Below are 20,505 nucleotides of genomic sequence, written 5' to 3' on the forward strand. Positions count from 1 at the left end.
GATGATCATGTTTTGTAACCGAAGTTATCGGCAACTGGCTGGAGCCATATGGTTGTCGCTTTATTGTATGAAATGCAAACGCCATGTAATTGCTTTACTTTATCTCTAAGCGGTAGCGATAGTCGTAGAAGCAATAGATGGCGTAACGACAACGATGCTACGATGGAGATCAAGGTGTCGCGCCGGTGACGATGGTGATCACGACGGTGCTTCGAAGATGGAGATCACAAGCACAAGATGATGATGGCCATATCATATCACTTATATTGATTGCATGTGATGTTTATCCTTTATGCATCTTATCTTGCTTTGATTGACGGTTGCATTTTAAGATGATCTCTCACTAATAATCAAGAAGTGTTCTACCTGAGTATGCACCATTGCGAAAGTTCTTCGTGCTGAGACACCACGTGATGATCGGGTGTGATAGGCTCTACGTTCAAATACAACGGGTGCAAAACAGTTGCACAGGCGGAATACTCAGGTCATACTTGACGAGCCTAGCATATACAGATATGGCCTCGGAACACGAAGACCGTAAGGTCGAACGTGAATCATATAGTAGATATGATCAACATAGTGATGTTCACCATTGAAACTACTCCATCTCACGTGATGATCGGACATGGTTTAGTTGATTTGGATCACGTGATCACTTAGATGACTAGAGAGATGTCTGTCTAAGTGGGAGTTCTTAAGTAATATGATTAATTGAACTTAAATTTATCATGAACTTAGTACCTGATAGTATCTTGCTTGTCTATGTTTGTTTGTAGATAGATGGCTCGTGCTGTTGTTCCGTTGAATTTTAATGTGTTCCTTGAGAAAGCAAAGTTGAAAGATGATGGTAGTAATTACACGGACTGGGTCCGTAACCTGAGGATTATCCTCATTGCTGCACAGAAAAATTACATCCTGGAAGCACCGCTGGGTGCCAGGCCTGCTGCTGATGCAACTGACGATGTTAAGAACGTCTGGCAGAGCAAAGCTGATGACTACTCGATAGTTCAGTGTGCCATGCTTTACGGCTTAGAACCGGGTCTTCAATGACGTTTTGAATGTCATGGAGCATATGAGATGTTCCAGGAGTTGAAGTTAATATTTCAAGCAAATGCCCGGATCGAGAGATATGAAGTCTCCAATAAGTTCTATAGCTGCAAGATGGAGGAGAATAGTTCTGTCAGTGAACATATACTCAAAATGTCTGGGTATAATAATCACTTGATTCAACTGGGAGTTAATCTTCCTGATAATAGTGTCATTGACAGAATTCTTCAATCACTGCCACCAAGCTATAAGAGCTTCGTGATGAACTATAATATGCAAGGGATGAACAAGACTATTCCCGAGCTCTTCGCGATGCTAAAAGCCGCGGAGGTAGAAATCAAAAAGGAGCATCAAGTGTTGATGGTTAACAAGACCACCAGTTTCAAGAAAAAGGGCAAAGGGAAGAAGAAGGGGAACTTCAAAAAGAACAGCAAGCAAGTTGCTGCTCAAGAGAAGAAACCCAAGTCTGGACCTAAACCTGAAACTGAGTGCTTCTACTGCAAGCAGACTGGACACTGGAAGCGGAACTGCCCCAAGTATTTGGCGGATAAGAAGGATGGCAAAGTGAACAAAGGTATATGTGATATACATGTTATTGATGTGTACCTTACTAATGCTCGCAGTAGCACCTGGGTATTTGATACTGGTTCTGTTGCTAATATTTGCAACTCGAAACAGGGACTACGAATTAAGCAAAGATTGGCTAAGGACGAGGTGACGATGCGCGTGGGAAATGGTTCCAAAGTCGATGTGATCGCAGTCGGCACGCTACCTCTACATCTACCATCGGGATTAGTTTTAGACCTAAATAATTGTTATTTGGTGCCAGCGTTGAGCATGAACATTATATCTGGATCTTGTTTGATGCGAGACGGTTATTCATTTAAATTAGAGAATAATGGTTGTTCTATTTATATGAGTAATATCTTTTATGGTCATGCACCCTTGAAAAGTGGTCTATTTTCATTGAATCTCGATAGTAGTGATACACATATTCATAGTATTGAAACCAAAAGATGCAGAGTTGATAATGATAGTGCAACTTATTTGTGGCACTGCCGTTTAGGTCATATCGATGTAAAGCGCATGAAGAAACTCCATACTGATGGGCTTTTAGAATCACTTGATTATGAATCACTTGGTACTTGCGAACCGTGCCTCATGGGCAAGATGACTAAAACGCCGTTCTCCAGAACTATGGAGCAAGCAACTAATTTGTTGGAAATCATACATACTGATGTTTGTGGTCCAATGAATATTGAGGCTCGCGGCGGGTATCGTTATTTTCTCACCTTCACAGATGATTTGAGCAGATATGGGTACATCTACTTGATGAAACACAAGTCTGAAACATTTGAAAAGTTCAAAGAATTTCAGAGTAAAGTGGAAAATCATCATAACAAGAAAATAAAATTTCTACGATCTGATCGTGGAGGAGAATATTTGAGTTATGAGTTTGGTCTACACTTGAAACAATGCGGAATAGTTTCGCAACTCACGCCACCCGGAACACCACAACGAAATGGTGTGTCCGAACGTCGTAATCGTACTTTACTAGATATGGTGCGATCTATGATGTCTCTTACTGATTTACCGCTATCGTTTTGGGGTTATGCTTTAGAGACGGCCGCATTCACGTTAAATAGGGCACCATCAAAATCCGTTGAGACGACGCCTTATGAACTATGGTTTGGTAAGAAACCAAAGTTGTCGTTTCTTAAAGTTTGGGGCTGCGATGCTTATGTGAAGAAACTTCAACCAGATAAGCTCGAACCCAAATCGGAGAAATGTGTCTTCATAGGATACCCAAAAGAGACTATTGGGTACACGTTCTATCACAGATCTGAGGGCAAGATTTTCGTTGCTAAAATCGGATCCTTTCTAGAGAAGGAGTTTCTCTCGAAAGAAGTGAGTGGGAGGAAAGTAGAACTTGATGAGATAACTGTATCTACTCCCTTATTGGAAAGTAGTTCATCACAAGAATCGGTTCCTGCGACAACTACACCAATTAGTGAGGAAACTCATGATATTGATCATGAAACTTCAGATCAAGTTTCTACTGAACCTCGTAGGTCTACCAGAATAAGATCTGCACCAGAGTGGTACGGTAATCCAATTCTGGAAGTCATGTTGCTTGACCATGATGAACCTACGAACTATAAGGAAGCGATGATGAGCCTAGATTCCACAAAATGGCTAGAGGCCATGAAATCTGAGATGGGATCCATGTATGAAAACAAAGTATTAACTTTGGTTGACTTGCCCGATGATCGGCAAGCAATTGAGAATAAATGGATCTTTAAGAAGAAGACTGACGCAGATGGTAATGTAACTGTCTATAAAGCTCGACTTGTTGCAAAAGGTTTTCGACAAGTTCAAGGAGTTGACTACGATGAGACTTTCTCACCCGTAGCAATGCTTACGTCTGTCCGAATCATGTTAGCTATTGCTGCATTTTATGATTATGAAATTTGGCAGATGGATGTCAAAACTGCATTCCTGAATGGATTTCTGGAAGAAGAGTTGTATATGATGCAGCCAGAAGGTTTTGTTGATCCAAAAGATGCTAACAAAGTGTGCAAGCTCCAGCGTTCCATTTATGGACTGGTGCAAGCATCTCGGAGTTGGAATAAACGCTTTGATAGTGTGATCAAAGCATATGGTTTTATACAGACTTTTGGAGAAGCCTGTACTTACAAGAAAGTGAGTGGGAGCTCTGTAGCATTTCTGATATTATATGTAGATGACATATTATTAGTTGGAAATGATATAGATTTTCTGGATAGCATAAAGGGATACTTGAATAAAAGTTTTTCAATGAAAGACCTCAGTGAAGTTGCTTACATATTGGGCATCAAGATCTATAGAGATAGATCAAGACGCTTGATAGGACTTTCACAAAGCACATACCTTGATAAAATTTTGAAAAAGTTCAAAATGGATCAGGCAAAGAAAGGGTTCTTGCCCGTACTGCAAGGTGTGAAGTTGAGTCAAACTCAATGCCCGATCACAACAGAAGATAGAGAGAAAACGAAAGATGTTCCCTATGCTTCAGCCATAGGTTCTATCATGTATGCAATGCTGTGTACCAGACCTCACGTATGCTTAGCAATAAGCTTGGCAGGAAGGTACCAAAGTAATCCAGGAGTGGATCACTGGACAACGGTCAAGAACATCCTGAAATACCTGAAAAGGACTAAGGATATGTTTCTCGTATATGGAGGTGACAAAGAGCTAGTCGTAAGTGGTTACGTCGATGCAAGCTTTGACACTGATCCAGACGATTCTAAATCGCAAACCGGATACATGTTTTTATTAAACGGTGGAGCTATAAGTTGGTGCAGTTCTAAACAAAGCGTCGTGGCGGGATCTACATGTGAAGCGGAGTACATAGCTGCTTCGGAAGCAACAAATGAAGGAGTCTGGATGAAGGAGTTCATTTTCGATCTAGGTGTCATACCTAGTGCATCGGGACCAATGAAAATCTTCTGTGACAATACTGGTGCAATTGCCTTGGCAAAGGAATCAAGATTTCACAAGAGGACCAAGCACATCAAGAGACGCTTCAATTCCATTCGGGACCAAGTCCAAGTGGGAGACATAGAGATTTGCAAGATACATACGGATCTGAATGTTGCAGACCCGTTGACTAAGCCACTCTCACGAGCAAAACATGATCAACACCAAGACTCCATGGGTGTTAGAATCGTTACTATGTAATCTAGATTATTAAATCTAGTGCAAGTGGGAGACTGAAGGAAATATGCCCTAGAGGCAATAATAAAGTTATTATTTATTTCCTCATATCATGATAAATGTTTATTATTCATGCTAGAATTGTATTAACCGGAAACGTGATACATGTGTGAATACATAGACAAACATATAGTCACTAGTATGCCTCTACTTGACTAGCTCATTAATCAAAGATGGTTATGTTTCCTAACCATAGACTTGTGTTGTCATTTGATTAATGGGATCACATCATTAGGAGAATGATGTGATTGACATGACCCATTCCGTTAGCCTAGCACTTGATCCTTTAGTATATTGCTATTGCTTTCTTCATGACTTATACATGTTCCTGTAACTATGAGAATTATGCAACTCCCGTTTACCGGAGGAACACTTTGGGTACTACCAAACGTCACAACGTAACTGGGTGATTATAAAGGAGTACTACAGGTGTCTCCGAAGGTACATGTTGAGTTGGCGTATTTCGAGATTAGGTTTTGTCACTCCGATTGTCGGAGAGGTATCTCTGGGCCCTCTCGGTAATGCACATCATTATAAGCCTTGCAAGCAATGTGACCAAATGAGTTGTTTACGGGATGATGCATTACGGAACGAGTAAAGAGACTTGCCGGTAACGAGATTGAACTAGGTATTGGATACCGACGATCAAATCTCGGGCAAGTAACATACCGATGACAAAGGGAATAACGTATGTTGTTATGCGGTCTGACCGATAAAGCTCTTCGTAGAATATGTAGGAACCAATATGGGCATCCAGGTTCCGCTATTGGTTATTGACCGAGAATAGTTCTAGGTCATGTCTACATAGTTCTCGAACCCGTAGGGTCCGCACGCTTAACGTTACGATGACAGTTTTATTATGAGTTTATAAGTTTTGATGTACTGAAGTTTGTTCGGAGTCCCGGATGTGATCACGGACGTAATGAGGAGTCTCGAAATGGTCAAGATATAAGGATCGATATATTGGAAGCCTATATTTGGACATCGGAATCGTTCCGGGTGAAATCGGCATTTTACCGGAGTACCGGGAGGTTACCGGAACCCCCCGGGGTGTTATTGGGCCTACATGGGCCTCGAGGGAGAAGAGGGAAGGAGGCAGGAGGGGGCCACGCGCCCCTCCCCTTCCTAGTCCGAATAGGACAAGGGAAGGGGGGCGACACCCCCCCCCTTTCCTTCCTCTCTTCCTCCTCTTTCCCCCCTTCTCCTATTCCAACTAGGAAAGAAGGGAGTCCTACTCCCGGTGGGAGTAGGACTCCCCCCTTGGCGCGCCCTCCTTGGCCGGCCGCCTCCTCCCCCCTGGCTCCTTTATATATGGGGGCGGGGGGGGGGGGCACCCCATAGACACACAAGTTGATCTACGGATCGTTCCTTAGCCGTGTGCGGTGCCCCCCTCCACCATATTCCACCTCGGTCATATCGTCGCGGAGTTTAGCGAAGCCCTGCGCCGGTAGAGCATCATCATCGTCACCACACCGTCGTGCTGACCGAACTCATCCCCGAAGCTTTGCTGGATAGGAGCCCGGGGATCGTCATCGAGCTGAATGTGTGCTGAACTCGGATGTGCCGTACGTTCAGTACTTGGATCGGTCGGATCGTGAAGACGTACGACTACATCAACCGCGTTGTCATAACGCTTCCGCTTACGGTCTACGAGGGTACGTGGACAACACTCTCCCCTCCCGTTGCTATGCCATCACCATGATCTTGCGTGTACGTAGGATTTTTTTTGAAATTACTACGTTCCCCAACACGAATATAGTTGTCCGATATATAAATCTTTATGTCTCGACCATTTCGAGACTCCTCGTCATGTCCGTGATCACATACGGGACTCCGAACAACCTTCGGTACATCAAAACTTACAAACTCATAATAAAACTGTCATCGTAACGTTAAGTGTGCGGACCCTACGGGTTCGAGAACTATGTAGACATGACCTAGAACTGTTTCCGGTCAATAACCAACAGCGGAACCTGGATGCTCATATTGGCTCCTACATATTCTATGAAGATCTTTATCGGTCAAACCGCATAACAACATACATTGTTCCCTTTGTCATCGGTATGTTACTTGCCCGAGATTCGATCGTCGGTATCCAATACCTAGTTCAATCTCGTTACCGGCAAGTCTCTTTACTCGTTCCGTAATACATCATCTCGCAACTAACTCATTAGTCACATTGCTTACAAGGCTTATAGTGGTGTGCATTACCGAGAGGGCCCAGAGATACCTCTCCGACAATCGGAGTGACAAATCCTAATCTCGAAATACGCCGACCGAACATGTACCTTCGGAGACACATGTAGAGCTCCTTTATAATCACCCAGTTATGTTGTGACGTTTGGTAGCACACAAAGCGTTACTCCGGTAAATGGGAGTTGCATAATCTCATAGTCATAGGAACATGTATAAGTCATGAAGAAAGCAATAGCAACATACTAAACGATCAAGTGCTAAGCTAACGGAATGGGTCAAGTCAATCACATCATTCTCCCAATGATGTGATCCCGTTAATCAAATGACAACTCTTTTGTCCATGGCTAGGAAACATAACCATCTTTGATAAACGAGCTAGTCAAGTAGAGGCATACTAGTGACACTATGTTTGTCTATGTATTCACACATGTATTATGTTTCTGGTTAATACAATTCTAGCATGAATAATAAACATTTATCATGATATAAGGAAATAAATAATAACTTTATTATTGCCTCTAGGGCATATTTCCTTCAGTTTGATACCCTGAAATTTTGACCTTTTTTAAAAATTTTCTCTAGTATTTTTTTGATTTTACTATTTATACCAAGTGCATTTTCGAAATTACCAGCCCCTATTCAAGCTTCTTACCCCCCAAAAGTTTGAGATTAGAAAAAAGTGGGTCATTTGTGTTTCAAAATCAACACACCCCCTACATGCCCTATTTGAGTTACCATACTCGATCATGTTTAGCCTGAGACAGAGCTGATCTACGAGCACACGTAACAAGAGAAGAAAACATCGCGGGGGTCGAGGGTTAGAGCATCTACAGCTGGGCGCTTGATAGGTCTCCAACGTGTCTATAATTTTTGATTGTTCCATGCTATCATATTATCTGTTTTGGACGTTTTATATGCATTAATATGCTATTTTATATTATTTTTGGGACTAACCTATTAACCTAGTGCCCAGTGCCAGTTCATGTTTTCCCCCTGTTTTTGAGCTTCGCGGAAAAGGAATACCAAACGGAGTCTAAACGGAATGAAACCTTCACGATGATTTTTCTTGGACTAGAAGACAACTGGGAGACCTGGAGATGAAGTCGGAGGAGCCACGAGGTGGCCACAAGGATAGAGGGCGCGCCCCCCACCCTTATGGGCCCCTCATGCACCACCTGACCTAATTCTTTCACCTATATATTCCCATATATCCCCAAACCAACAGAGGCATCCATGAAAACACTTTTGCACCGCCGCAACCTTCTGTACCCATGAGATCCCATCTAGGGGCCTTTTCTTGTGTCCTGCCGGAGGGGGATTCGATCATGGAGTGCTTCTACATCAACACCATTTCCCTTCGATGAAGCGTGATTTGTTTACCACAGACCTACGGGTCCATAGCTAGTAGCTAGATTGATTCTTCTCTCTCTTTGATTATTTCTGCTCGATATTCTTGGAGGTCTATACAATGTAATACTTTTTTTCGGTGTGTTTGCCGTGATCCGATGAATTGTGGATTTATGATCAGCTTATCTATGAATATTATTTGAATCTTCTCTGAATTGTTATATGCATGATTTGATATCTTTGTAATTCTATTTGAACTATTGGTTTGGTTTGGCCAACTAGATTTGGTTTTCCTTGCAATAAGAGCTTAGCTTTGGGTTCAATCTTGCGGTGTCCTTTTCCAATGACAGTAAGGGCAGCAGGCATGTATTGTATTGTTGCCATCGAGGGTAAAAAGATGGGGTTTTCATCATATTGCTTGAGTTAATTCCTCTACATCATGTCATCTTACTTAATGCTTATGAACTTAATACTCTAGATGCATGCTGAATAGCGGTCGATGTGTGGAGTAATAGTAGTAGATGCAGGCAGGAGTCGGTCTACTTGACACGGACGTGATGCCTATACTCATGATCATTGCCTTAGATATCATCATAACTTTGCGCTTTTCTATCAATTGCTCGGCAGTAATTTGTTCACCCACCATATTATTTCCTATCTTGAGAAAAGCCTCAAGTGAAACCTATGGCCCCCGGGTCTATTTTCCATCATACTAGTTTCCGATCTACAATCTTAGTTTCCGATCTACTATTCTTGCAATCTTTTACTTTCCGATCTATAAACCAAAAATACTAACAATATTTACTTTATCGTTTATCTATCTCTACCAGATCTCACTTTTGCAAGTAACCGTGAAGGGATTGACAACCCCTTTATCGCGTTGGGTGCAAGTTTGTTTGATTGTTTGTGCAGATATTCGGTGATTTGTGCGTTGTCTCCTACTGGATTGATACCTTGGTTCTAAATTGAGGGAAATACTTATCTCTACTTTTTGGCATCACCCTTTCCTCTTCAAGGGAAAAACCAACACAAGCTCAAGAAGTAGTAGCGCCCTATATCCGTCTCAAATGCACGGGCAGCTTGTCTGGTTACTAGCCGGTCAAAAAAAACCCTGAAATGGAGCTCTCGAACGGGCCTCAAACGCCCGGGCTGACCGGCACCCCTCATATCCGTCCCAAATGTAGGGCGGATATGAGGCGGCCCGTGCATGCCCGGGCGCGTCCATCACGTTAGCCAACCCACCACTGGCCCACCCCAACCCCACAAAATCCCTCGCCCGGAAGAAACCTAGCTCACTCCACTCCGCTCCCCGATGCTCCCATGTCCCCAATCCGTCCAATCCCTAGCGCCGATGAGCATGTCCAGCACCGATAGGCACTCCGATGACAACATCAGAGGCGAGGAGGAGCTGGCGCTCCGTATCACACTTGAGCGCTTGCGGGTCGATGCGGGAGGCAGCTTCGGATCCGGTGCACCGCCACTTGCCGCCCGTCGCTGCAACACCGATGTCGGCGCCGACCCTTCCCACCTCGTGCGTGGATCTGTGAGGCCTGCCTGATCTTCTCCTCCCGCCCGACGGCCTCCTCCACCTTCGGCTGTTGCTCTGCGCGGGCAGCGGTGGGTTCTAGTGTCCGCTCCGTCGAAGTCGCGGATACGGACTCTAGAGTCAGAGGCACGTGCCGCCCGCAACGAGAGGCAAAGGACAAGGGAGATGGGGCGGGTCCAACGCGGCTACACAGTCCACCCTCCGCCGATGCGTGATGCCGGTGCCCGATGATGAGGACTGTCTCCTCGAGGTGGTGTGTTGTCGTCACTTACTGTGGCGGAGATGAAGGCCCCACGACTCCAGAGGATCAACACCAAGCAGCTCCGGCTTGGCATTGAGCAATCCGAGCGGGAGACGGCGGAGGCACCGGCAGAGGCGACGAGGGTGGCCAAGCTCAAGCGCAAGCAAGACCGCGCCATCCGACACTTGCAAGGCTTCATCGTCATCTCCTCCTCTTCCTTTGATGGTGGGTCCGATGGCTGTGACATGGACTCACCTCCTGTCACGAACTCCTACAGCTGTGTCGGCGACCGGAAGGGCAAAGGGCCGGCGAGGAAGTGGTGAAGCTCTCCCTCTCCTGTTTATAATCTAGTTCTAGCTCTAGTATGTAGTTAAAATGTGCCGGATCATTGAACTGTGTGACTTATGCCCGTTTGGTGATCTTTTGGTGATGTTAATGTGAATTATGCCAGTTTGGTACCAGTTTATATGTTCGTTCCTGTCGAGTTTGATCGTTTGGTGATCTACGTAGTAGTTGTATGAATTTGTATGGATATAGGGTTCGAAATATAAGATACACGGGTGTGGAGGTGCAGAATTGGGAAGTGCCCGGTCAGTGTCTGAGGGCGTGCCCGGACGCGTCCGCGGAGGTATAGGGGCGGATTTCCCAAGTGTGGCTGTAGATGCTCTTACAGAGGGATTACTGATCGATGGTGGGATGGGTGGGCTCGTAGATAGATGATGGGGATAATCTGGATCTACCCATTTGGATGTTTTATCTAGATAGTAGATAATAAACTCCCTCCGTTTCTAAATATAAGTCTTTTTAGGATTTCAGTACAAATTACATACATATATATATATATACATACATTTTCGAGTGTAGATTCACTTATTTTACTCCGTACGTAGTCTATAATAAAATCTCTAAAAAGACTTATTGTCGGTGTCAAAACCGGCGGATCTCGGGTAGGGGGTCCCGAACTGTGCGCCTAGGCGGATGGTAACAGGAGACAAGGGACACGATGTTTTACCCAGGTTCGGTCCTTCTTGATGGAGGTAAAACCCTACGTCCTGCTTGATTAATATTGATGATGTGTGTTACAAGAGTGGATCTACCACGAGATCAAGGAGGCTAAACCCTAGAAGCTAGCCTATGGTATGATTGTTGTTCCCCTTATTCCGGGATTCCCATCAATACGGACGTGGGTAACCCAACCGCGCCATTGATTGCGGCACTTGGGAGATAAGTGAGTTTTACCAGGCTGGTGGGGACACATGTTGTTGTCCGCCCATATAAGGGGATAAAGATCCAACCCTTTTACATGCGCCTTCTTCCTCCTTGGCTTATCCATCTCCGCGAACTCGAGCTCCAGCACCCAAGTCCGCACTTCTCACCTCAACCTTCTCCAACTATGTCCGGAGCGGGAGGCAAGTGGATGGCCTCCTCCGTCACGGAGGGGCAGATCCAGAAGCTGCGCAACACCGGATATTTGTCCAGTGACATCGTGCACCGGCTCCCCGACGAGGGAGAGCTCATCCCCACCCCCAGGCCCCATGAGAGGGTAGTATTTCTTCCCCATTTCCTCCGCGGACTGGGCTTCCCACTTCATCCCTTTGTCCGGGGGCTCATGTTCTACTACGGCATGGATTTCCACAATCTGGCACCGAATTTCATCCTCGACATCTCGGTGTTTATCGTCGTGTGTGAGGCCTTCCTCTGCATCCAGCCCCACTTCGGCTTGTGGCTCAAGACCTTCAGTGTCAAGCCGAAGGTTGTGAAGGGCAGCCAAGCGGAGTGCGGAGGCGCCATGGTGGACAGGATGTCCCACGTCACTTGGCTGGAGGGCACTTTCGTGGAAACCATTAAGGGGTGGCAATCGGGGTGGTTCTACATCACCGAGCCGCGTGACCCTGAATGGGCAGCAGCCCCCGAATTCAGATCCGGCATCCCTACACGGCTCACCTCCTGGAAAGAGAGTGGCCGGATCTGGGGTGATTCGAAGGAGCTGACCGGACTCCAAGCCTGTATCCAAAAGCTGGTGGACAAGAAGCTCAAGCTTGTCAACGTAGTCCAGGTCATGCTCATCCGCCGGATTCTCCCGTGCCAACGACGGGGTTTCAACATGTGGGAGTTCGATCCGACGCAACACCAGACTCTGAGCGGGCTCTTCGACACTACGTATGAAGATGTATGGAAGGTGTTGTTCAAGGGCGCCGAGGCTCCCTCATCCGCTACCGAAGATCGCGGATTCAACTCGCAGCGTCCGGCTGACGAGGTAAGTGATTTTGTCCTTTACAGAACGCTCGTTTTCCATAGTTTGACTCTATGCGGGATCTAAACTCCCTTTACCTTTGACAGGACTGGCTGGCGAAGGCCGAACAGACTATCTGTCCGGCCCCATTGCCAGAGGATCCAGCGGACGCCTGCCTAACGGGGCTGCTGGCTCCGGCTCCCCACGTGGTGCCGGAGAAGAAGGCCAAGAAGAAGGCCACGGGGACTCGGAAGAGTTCCCATTTTCAGGTGCTATCAGATGACGACTCTGAGGCCGACTCCTCTCACCAAGGTGAGGAGGAGAAGAAGACAGCCTCTCCCCCATTGGGGGGATAGAAGAAAAGGAAGGCCTCCCCAACGAGGGAGGCCGAAGGGTCCAAGAAGGGAAAAACTCTTCCCCCGGACTGCTCTGCCAACGCCAGTGACGACGACGAGGACTGGCCTCCAAGGGCCAAGCCCCTGGCGAGATCGTGAGTATCCGTACTCCCGAATAACTCCATGGTTTTTCTATTTTGCCACACAGTGTCTTTCTAATGCCGCATACAACCCTGCAGTCCGCCCAAGGACGATCTTCCCGCTTCGTCGAGCGGGTCCTTAGGTGCGTCGGATATGGATTCTCTTCCGACTGCCTCCACCCCCCGTGACACGGACGATGCCGAGGTGGGATCCCGGGAAGGGACCCGCCAGGAGGAGGAGGCCCCGGAGGTGTCGCAGGACAACCTCCCAGACTTTGCACCGGACTCGGCTCCTGATCCCATAGTGGCTCCGGAGTCCGGCAGGCGGCCCCTTCATAAGAAGGGCAAGACCGTGACACCGGCAGCCTCCGTCCAATCGGAGGCGCCGGATAGCTTGCTGGAGGCGCTCAATGGCGCCTCCATCGAAGAGGAACACCGCACTGTTATGAGTGCGGTGATTCAGAAGGTGCAGCTCGCCAAGAGCGGGCTGACCGAAGCCTGCAGCAGCCTTCTAACAGGCTTTGAGGTAAGAATTTTGATATATGTAAAATAGTACTGCATAGACAGTAGCCCCTGATGCTCGGTTTGGTGTTCGAAAAGAAAAGCCGGACTGAGGATCTTAAGAAGATATACGCAGGAGTCATAAAAAATATGTCAATATGGGATTGCAGGCTGCGCTGCTGACCTCTGCCCCACTGGCTGCGGAGGTCAATACTTTGAAGGAAAGCCTCGAGCGGTCCAAGAACGAGCTCGGCCGTGCCAAGAAGCAGCTCGAGGACAAGGAAGGTGAGTAACACCTTATTAAAATTGTACCTTACAGAAAAGGATTTTGGTTGCAAAAAGAATGACAAGGATAACGTGGGTATTGCAGGGGCCACTAACGAGGTGGCGACCCTGAAAGAGGTCGTGGCCGTGGCCGAACGCAATGCGGCCGCGGAGCGCACCGAGCGAGAGAAGAAAGAGGCGCGGGTGGCGGAGGTACAGCAAGAGCTCCAGGATCTCGTGAAAAAACATGAGAGCCTGGAGCGTGACTCGACGACTCGAGAGTCTGAGCTTGCAACGGCTCTTGAGAGTGCCAAAGCCGCTAAGGCCGAAGCCTACAAGGCCCTCCAAGAAATCGAGGAATTGAAGAAAATAGCAGCGGGTAAGGCATTTTTCATGCAAAGTAAGCATGTGAGTGTTAATTACCTGTTACTTACCCGAATTCGGAGCTCTCCAGGAACGTTCACAGATCTTCCTCGCAGCGTATCCGATGCCGCCGCATTCTACCGGGCCGAGGAGGGGAGCTCGACGGAGAAGGTCTTCTGGTCTCAGTATGCTGAGGCCGGACATCCGGTGCCCCTTAGCGACCAGCTGAAGCAGCTGGTCGAGCTCCACAAGGTGGCCGAACAGGCCATGAAGGGCCTCATAGTTCGGCTATGGCCTAAGGAGGCCATGCCCGGGAGCTACTTCGGCCTGGTGCGGCGGCTGGTGGATGCGTGCCCGTGGGTTGAAGTCATCAAGCACTCCGCTTGTATTGAGGGTGCCCGTCGGGCCCTTGCCCGCGCAAAGGTGCACTGGGGCAAGCTGGATGCCCAGAAGCTCGTTACGGACCCGCTGCCGCAGGGCAAGGAGCACCGCACGCCCGAGATGTATTATAAGAGTGTGCTGAAGGGCACCCGCACTATTGCGGGTGAGTGCTCCAAAGATGTAATATTTGAGTAGACTCGCATTTTGTTATCCTGTGCGCTGAAAACTTAGTTCATTTGGGCTAAGCAACACATTTTAATTTAAAATATTACCTTCTGTGCGGCTGTTTATCAAATCTGAGAGATGGCAAGTCGTCGGCTTCAGCCCCCATGCCACGAGTGCTGGGGTGTTCGGGATAAATTTGAGCACTCTTGTTCCCATATCTGGGTCCATCTAGGGAGGCACTCAACACAACGAACAAGGCAACCGGACTTATAATGCTTGAACACTCTCACTTAGCCATAGAACTCTATAATTTTAAATTTCGGCGAAGCCCCTAGTCTTCGGAAGGCCGAATTTGGGGCGCTATCCACGCCCGGGCCGGACAAAAACCGTCTCCTCGTTCTAAGCGGCATAAGTCTTTAGGGACTCACAAAAAACCTCTCGAACAGCGACCAGCTCTCGCCTCATCATGACGGTCAGTTTTAGCTTTCTCCACTGAGGCTAACCCAGCTCAACTGGGGCGCAATCGCAGTGGTTCTCCCAGTGCTACCTTAGCTGATACAACGGAACGTAAGGTACCAAAACATGGGAGCCGGGCAAACCCAACTATTGACCCAAGACATGATTCGGAGCCGATGCATATAATGCTATAAGTTCGGGGTGCCGCACTTGTGAAAGTGTTCGGACTTATCACACCATGATGCGGGAAATGTAAGCCCCTGGTGTATTTAGCCGTACCAAAACATACGGATGCAACATGTCACAAATGAACATATGTATAAGAGAGAAATGCAATTGGAAGCAAAAAGGTGCTGCATTACTTATTAAAGAAAAACTGTTGTAAGTGCAGAACGATACAAATGGTGTGATAAGCAAGGGATGGGACTGTTAAACATGTTCCCCTCCAGGGGTAGGCTGCCGAATGGTGTGTAAAACAGATTTAATGCTCGTAATGGAGACCACATGGATATTCGTTGTAGCCTTTATCCTTCCCTGGTTGTTGCATCGTGAGTTCGGCAGGTCTGCTGCCGGACAGGGCCTCTGACGAACGGAGTCCTGTGGGTAAAAAATAAAAAGGAAAAAGAAAAGAAAAAAAAAGAACGACACACTTGAGAGCCCCTGGTGTGGTTGAGCCGCAGTCTGGGCCTATCGTGGTCGTGCCCCTCTCCCCATGCCCATGGTATCTTCAGAGCATAATGGTGTACGCGAGGGACCTGTCTTGACGTTTTACAGGGGCTGGGGTTGGGGCCGCACTGCTACGCGTGCTCGGAACGTGCCAGGTGGTCTTGTTGTATGTTACTCCGGGCGCGCTTAGCTGTGTCCGGCCGTTAATAGTCTTGCCTTAAGAGGCTGCATTGTACTTCTGCCGCGAGAGCCGCTGTATGTTCCTCCGTGCGGAGGGAACGTTCAGTGTTTCCGTTGACCGTGATGACTCCTCGAGGGCCTGACATCTTGAGCTTGAGGTATGCGTAGTGCGGCACCGCGTTGAACTTTGCAAACGCGGTACGTCCGAGCAGGGCATGATAGCCGCTGCGGAACGGAACTATGTCGAAGATTAACTCCTCGCTTCGGAAGTTATCCGGGGATCCGAAGACCACTTCCAGTGTAACTGAGCCTGTACAATTGGCTTCTACACCTGGTATGACGCCTTTAAAGGTCGTCTTGGTAGGTTTAATCCTTGAGGGGTCTATGCCCATTTTGCGCACTATATCCTGATAAAGCAGGTTCAGGCTGCTGCTGCCGTCCATCAGGACTCTGGTGAGGTGAAATCCATCGACGATTGGGTCTAAGACCAATGCGGCGAATCCGCCGTGGCGGATGCTGGTGGGGTGGTCCCTTCGGTCAAAAGTGATCGGGCAGGAGGACCATGGATTGAACTTTGGGGCGACTGGCTCCATCGCGTATACATCCCTGAGTGCACGCTTCCGCTCCTTTTTGGGTATGTGCGTTGCGTATATCATGTTCACCGTCCGCACCTGTGGGGGGAAACCCTTCTATCCTCTATTGTTCGGCGGTCGGGTCTCTTCCTCGTCATCGCTATGCAGCCCCTTGTCATTGTTTTCGGCAATTAACTTGCCTGCCTGCTTAAATACCCAACAGTCCCTGTTGGTGTGGTTAGCTGGCTTTTCGGGGGTGCCGTGTATCTGGCACAAGCGGTCGAGTATTCGGTCCAAATTGGACGGACCCGGAGTAGTTCTTTTGAATGGCTTTTTCCGCTGACCGAGTTTAGAGCCTCTGAATCTGGCATTGACTAACGTATCCTCACTATTGTCGCCGTTAATGCGGCGTTTGTTTTTGTTATGACGCGACCTGCCATTACGGTCCTTGATATCCGGACTGCCAGAATTTTTACTGAGGTTGTTGCTGCGTGCTAGCCAGCTGTCCTCACCCGCGCAGAAGCGGGTCATGAGTGATGTGAGGGCTGCCATGGATTTCGGCTTTTCCTGTCCCAGGTGCCGGGCAAGCCACTCGTCGCGGATATTATGCTTGAAGGCCGCGAGGGCCTCCGCGTACGGACAGTCGACGATTTGGTTTTCTTGGTTAAGAATCGTGTCCAGAATTGTCTGGCCGATTCGTCTGGCTGCTGAATTATGTGGCTTAGGTCATCAGCGTCTGGTGGTCGCACATACGTGCCTTGAAAGTTATCGAGGAATGCGGCTTCCAGGTCTTCCCAACTCCCAATTGACTCTGCTGGCAAGCTGTTAAGCCAATGCCGGGCTAGTCCTTTAAGCTTGAGGGTGAGATATTTGATGGCGTGAAGATCGTCACCGCGGGCCATGTGGATGTGAAGGAGATAGTCTTCGATCCAAACCGCAGGGTCTGTTGTGCCATCGTAAGATTCAAATATTCACGGGTTTAAACCCTTCGGCGATTTGATGATTCATTACTTCGTTTGTGAAGCATAGTGGGTGTGTGGCGCCTCCGTACTGGGCGATATCACGACGGAGCTCAAAAGACCTTTGTCTGTTTTGTTCGGCCCGGCCGGACTTACTGTGTCCGGCGCGACGGTTGTCGTCACGTATCATAGGGCGCCCACGCGATCCATAGATCGATCTTGATTGTCTTGCCTTATCCTCCAATATATCTCGCAAGTCCGGAGTGTTCCCCTGTGGCTTTGTGCTCTTCGAGCGATGCCGGGGTACGGGTCTAGTGAAGGGCCTAGAGGCCTCTCTGTCGCGACCACAGGGTGGTCGGTCAGCCGCATTGTCTCCTGGAGATGCGGGTTCATACACCTCCTCCTCTAATCGGGGGAGCAGCTTGCGTTTAGGGTAGCTTTTGGAGGGGCGTTCGAGCTCATGCTCTTCGGCCGCGAGGACTTCAGTCCATCTGTCGGCTAGCAGATCTTGATCAGCTCTAAGCTGTTGCTGCTTTTTCTTGAGGCTGTTCGCCGTGGTCATAAGCCTGCGTTTAAAACACTCTTGTTCGACGGGATCCTCAGGCACGACGAATTCATCGTCGTCGAGGCTTGCCTCGTCTCTGGAGGGAGGCATATAATCCTCTACCTCTTCTTCTGCCACTCTCTCATGAGGGCTGGCGTCTCCATCCTCCTGCGCTGGATCTTGCTGGAGTGGGTTGTCTTCGGCACTATCCGGTGTATTATTATCTCCGGTGCCGGAATCTTCATTCTTGCTGTGGCGGGATTTAGAGCGGCGCCGCTGACGCCGGCGCTTGGGCTGTTTCTTGGAGGGGTCATCCTCCGCTGTTCCTTCGCCATTCCCATCCTTTGGGATATCCACCATGTATATGTCATATGATGAGGTGGCTTTCTAGTGCCCGATGGGCGCTGGTTCTTGGTCGTCTCCGGCATCGTCGTCCATACCGTCGATGTCTTCGGAGTCGTAGTCTAGCATGTCGATTAGATCGTCGACAGTGGCTACCAAGTGGGTGGTGGGTGGACTTTGAATTTCTTCGTCGTCCGCATCCCAACCGTCCTAACCGCAGTCCGGCCAGGCTCTCCTGATAACGAGAGATACTTTAGCGAACTCAAGATGTCGCCAAAAGGTGAGTGTTGAAAGATGTCCGCTGCGGTGAACTCCATGATCGGCGCCCAATCGGATTCGATCGGAGGGGGCGCGGGAGGTTCGGAGTCCGACAAGGAGTCCGGCACCTCGGAGTCACGAGCTTCATGAGGGATAAGGTCATTGTTTGGCTCTATCGCCGTAGAGGTTGCAGCCCCCGAGGCGGTGTCTAGCCATCCGTCCTCGACTTGCGCAGCCGGCTCTGAATTGAAGATCGGAGCGGGTTTGAGTGCGGCCTCCAGGGTACTGTCCGGCTGCAGAGCTAAATCATGCTCGCCGTGACAGTGCGGCACACTCGGCTGTGACTCGAATCCATCGAGGATCAAGTCCCCGCGGATGTTGGCGGTGAAGTTTAAACTTCCAAATTTGACCTGACGGCCAGGGGCGTAGCTTTCGATCTGCTCCAGTTGGCCAAGCGAATTGGCCCGCAGTGCGAAGCCGCCGAATACGAAGATCTCTCCGGGGAGGAAGGTCTCACTTTGGACTGCGTCGTTGATGATGATCGAAGAAGCCATCGAGCCTATCGGTGACGACACAGAGGAACTCTCAATGAAAGCACCAATGTCGGTGTCAAAACCGGCGGATCTCGGGTAGGGGGTCCCGAACTGTGCGTCTAGTCGGATGGTAACAGGAGACAAGGGACACGATGTTTTATCCAAGTTCGGGCCCTCTTGATGAAGGTAAAACCCTACGTCCTGCTTGATTAATATTGATGATGTGTGTTACAAGAGTGGATCTACCACGAGATCAAGGAGGCTAAACCCTAGAAGCTAGCCTATGGTATGATTGTTGTTCGTCCTATGGACTAAAGCCATCCGGTTTATATAGACACCGGAAAGGGCTAGAGTTACACAGAGTCGGTTATAATGATAGGAGATCTACATATCCGTATCGCCAAGCTTGCCTTCCACGTCAAGGAAAGTCCCGTCCGGACACGGGACGAAGTCTTCAATCTTGTATCTTCATAGTTTTGAAGTCCGGCCGATGATGATAGTTCGGCTATCCGGACACCCCCTAGTTCGGAACTCCCTCATTTATATTTATGAACAGAGGGAGTAGCAAGTTATCCGATTGGTATGAATATACTCCTATTTGGGAAGCTGCAACTGTGTATAAACAAACTTGTTTGCCTTTTCTGTATGGGAAATAAACTTGTTTGCCGAAACAAGTAAAATGTGACTGCAGTTCTACGCAAACGGGTACTTTTCCTTTTCTCTAGGTAGTTGGGCTGGCTGTTTACATTTTGCGTACTTTTCCTTTTTACGGAATCTGGTGTAGTTGGGCTGGCTGCTGATTTGAGCTGGGCCATGCATTCGCCTTTTGTTTCATGGCCGCGCCGGCCCAGGTCCCACGCACGTTGACCCTCTGTTTCCCTAACTAAGTCTAATATCTTCTCGGAAGAAATTCATCACTAAGATCAGATGGCCGAGTTTGTCTAAGGTGCCAGATTAAGGCTCTGGTCCGAAAGGAAGGGCGTGGGTTCAAATCCCACTCTGGTCACAAATATTTTTCTGTGTTTTACTTTGGTCATTTTTTAACTTTTCCCCTTTTTATAATATATGATGAGATGAGAAGCTGAAAGCTCTTGTTCCGTCAAATATAATTTCCTTTTTCTTCTTATATACTACTCCCTCCGTTTCAAAATAAGTATCTCAATTTTGTATACTAACTTTAATATAAAGTTGTACTAAGTCTCCCTCTGTCTCAAAATAAGTGTCTCAATCTATTTTGGGACAAAGGGAGCACTTCCTCCGTTCACAAATATAAGATGTTTTAAATCCCACTCTTGTCACAGATATTTTTCTGTGTTTTACTTTGGTCATTTTTAACTTTTTCCCTTTTTATAATACTAGATGATACCACACGCGTTGCTGCGGGATCTTTTTGTTGGCATTAAAAGTTCTATGTAGATGCCCATATAACTTACTTTGAAAAAGACATCGCTCGGAGTATCTATCTTTGAAAATGAACTGA

At 48.0% G+C, this 20,505-nt stretch overlaps 1 non-coding gene across 1 annotated transcript; it reads left to right on the forward strand.

The window, feature by feature from the left end:
• The first annotated feature begins 19,946 nt into the window (after nucleotides 1-19,946).
• TRNAL-AAG (transfer RNA leucine (anticodon AAG)) lies at nucleotides 19,947-20,031 on the forward strand. Its single transcript has one exon. It is a non-coding gene; the product is annotated as a tRNA-Leu (tRNA).
• The last annotated feature ends 474 nt before the right edge of the window (nucleotides 20,032-20,505 follow it).

The sequence above is a fragment of the Triticum aestivum genome, chromosome 1B (assembly GCF_018294505.1).
Source record: "Triticum aestivum cultivar Chinese Spring chromosome 1B, IWGSC CS RefSeq v2.1, whole genome shotgun sequence".
Taxonomy (NCBI): Eukaryota; Viridiplantae; Streptophyta; class Magnoliopsida; order Poales; family Poaceae; genus Triticum; species Triticum aestivum.